The sequence below is a fragment of the Scyliorhinus torazame genome, chromosome 19 (assembly GCF_047496885.1).
Source record: "Scyliorhinus torazame isolate Kashiwa2021f chromosome 19, sScyTor2.1, whole genome shotgun sequence".
NCBI classification, from domain to species: Eukaryota; Metazoa; Chordata; class Chondrichthyes; order Carcharhiniformes; family Scyliorhinidae; genus Scyliorhinus; species Scyliorhinus torazame.
In genome coordinates this window covers 113,078,767-113,082,043 of record NC_092725.1, presented here as the reverse complement: position 1 = coordinate 113,082,043, position 3,277 = coordinate 113,078,767, and positions in this window count along the sequence as shown.

Genomic DNA, 3,277 nt, shown 5'->3' with positions numbered 1-3,277 from the left:
GTTAGATTTGGCAAAAACATTGCAGTTAACATTACCTGAAAAAATGCGAAAAGGTGAGGTAAGGTGGCTAAGCATTTAAAGTTGCCTGAGATACAGTTTGACTCATTGGAAATGGCAAAAATTCAGTTACAACTTAAACAAATGGAACATGAGAAAGAATTAAAGCAGCTTGAATGCAAAAGAGATAGAGAGGAAAAAGAAAGAGAAAGGGAGATACAGATCAGGGAAAAAGATAAAGAGAGAGAGTTTGAACTTCAGAAAACGGCCAGTCAGTTAAAATTGGCAGGCGTAAAGGGAAACATACAGTTGGATGATAGTGATGAGGATAGTGAGAAAGGGCGTCATAGTCGAAGGTTTGGTGGGGATCTATTTAAATATGTCCAAGCATTACCAAGGTTTGACGAGAAGGAGGTGGAAGCCTTTTTCATTTCATTTGAGAAGGTAGCTAAACAAATGAAATGGCCACAGGACATGTGGGTATTACTGATTCAAACAAAGCTTATAGGTAGAGCTAGTGAAGTGTTTGCTTCACTATCGGAGGAGGTACCTGGGACATATGAGGAAGTGAAAAAATCCTTCTTAGGTGCATATGACCCAGTGCCTGAAGCCTTACAGACAAGGGTTTAGAAATTTAAGGAAAGAATTTGGTCAAACATACATGGAGTTTGAAAGGATCAAACAGAGTAATTTTGATAGGTGAATAAGGGCTTTGAAAATAGACCGAAAATATGAAGCTCTCAGAGAAATTATACTTTTGGAAGAGTTTAAAAATTCAATTCCTGATGTAGTGAGAACTCTTGTGGAAGACAGAGGGTTAAAACTGTGAGATTAGCAGCAGAAATGGCAGATAATTATGAATTAGTTCATAAATCAAAGTTTGGTTTCCGACATCAGTTTCAGCCTGTGAGGGATAGAAACGGGGGACATGAGAAATACTCAAGTGGTAAAGGTGATCTGATGGGAGACAATAAGGAGAGTGTCCCTCAGATTAATAAAGAAATCCAGGAGGGTGGAAAAGAAATGAAAAATGTCAAATGTTTTCACTGTAATAAACTAGGCCATGTGAAGTCACAGTGTTGGTGGTTGAAGAAAAGCACTGGGAAGGCTGATGTGGTAAAACAGGATAAGACAGTGGGGTTTGTTAAAGTGGTAAAGGAAAGCCCAAGTGAAGCGAAGGAGGTGCAAAAGATTGTATAGCCTGATCAAGAGGTGATTGATAAGAAGGTGCCAGATCTCTTTCAAGAATTTCCTTGTGTGGGTAAAGTTTACTCATGTGTATCAGGAGGAGAAGGTAAAGAAGTCACAATTTTAAGAGATACGGGATCTAGTCAATCTTTAATGGGAATAGATGAGGAGTTATGTAGTCTGGGAAGAATATTGCCAGAAAAAGTGGTAATATGTGGAATTCAGGGTGAGAGGAGTAGTGTCCAATTATATAAGTTAAGTTTGGAAAGTCCAGTGAAGAGTGGTGAAGTGGTAGAAGGAGTAATAGAGAAACTATCTTGTCCAGGAATACAGTTTATCTTGGGTAATGATACAGCTGGATCGCAGGTGGGAGTGCTGCCTACTGTGGTTGATAAGCCAGTGGAAAATCAGACAACTGAAGTGTTGAAGGACGAATATCCTGGGATTTTTCCGGATTGTGTAATAACAAGGTCGCAAAGTCACAGGTTAAGACAAGAGGAGAAATCAAAGAGTGAAGATGAGATTGAAGTGCACTTATCAGAAACGATTTTTGATCAGTTGGTTGAAAAAGAACAAGAACAGGTGAGGATGAGGCGGATATTTTTAGTTCAGGAAAATTGGCGGAGTTACAACAGAAAGATATAGAAAGAAAACGGATGTATCAGAAAGCATACACGGAAGAGGAATCTGCATGTATACCAGAGTATTATTCCCGTAAAAGTGATGTCTTGATGAGAAAATGGAGCCCTTTACATATGCAGGCAGATGAAAAGTGGGCAGAAGTTCATCAAGTAGTATTGCCGGTAGGGTATAGAAAGGAGGTGTTGCGAGTTGCACATGAGGCACCAGTGGGAGGTCAGTTGGGAATAAGGAAAACTAAAGCTAAAATCCAGAAACATTTTTATTGGCCTGGAGTACATAAAGATGTAGTTAAATTTTGTCAATCATGTCACACACATCAAGTGATAGGGAAACCTCAAGCAGTGATAAAACCAGCACCCTAAATACACATTCCTGCATTTGAGGAACCTTTTACAAGGGTCCTAATTGATTGCGTAGGACCGCTTCCTAAAACAAAAAGTGGGAATCAATATCTTTAGACGATAATGGATGTGTCTACTAGGTTTCCAGAGGCCATTCCAGTACGTAATATTACAGCTAAAAAGATTGTGGAGGAATTACTTAAATTCTTTACTAGATATGGACTATCCACAGAAATACAATCGGATCAGGATCAAATTTTAACTCAAGGTTATTCAAAGACGTTATGAATAGCTTAGGAATAAAACAATTTAAATCAACTGCGTACCATCCAGAATCGCAGGGAGTGTTGGAAAGGTGGCATCAGACATTAAAGACAATGTTGAGGGCTTATTGTCACGATTATCCAGAGGATTGGGATAAAGGAATTCCATTCGTACTGTTTGCAATTAAGGATGCACCTAATGAGTCAACCAAGTTCAGTCCTTTTGAACTAATTTTTGGTCATGAGGTAAGAGGACCACATAAAATTGAGTAAGGAAAAATTGGTGAGTGAGAAATCGGAAATTACATTATTGGATTACGTGTCAAATTTTAGGGAACGATTAAATAGAGCAGGTGAAGTTGCACAAAATGTGATGAAACGGGTTGCGGACAAGAAATCCAAAGTTCGTAGTTTTGTCAGTGGAGATATAGTTTTAATGTTGTTTCCAGTGGTTTAAAGTCGGTACATTTAAAAGCTAGGTTTTGTGGACCTTATCAGATTGAAAGGAAATTAAGTGAGGTGAATTATGTGGTAAAAACACCAGATAGAAGGAAGACTCACCGAGTGTGTCATGTGAATATGCTTAAAAGGTACTTTGAAAGGGAAGGAAAGAAAAAGGAAGCGGTTTTAATGATTCTAACTCAAAGTGACGAACCAAATCCAGATGACTGTGAATTTGACATACCTCAAATTAAATTGAAAAATGAGGATGTTCTTAACAATTGGGATAAATTGTTGAGTTACCTTCCAGAGGAAAAACAAACTGACCTGAAAGAGTTATTGATATTACATGGCAAGTTTGTAGAGATAAATTGGGAAGTACTAAAATGGCTATACATGATGGAG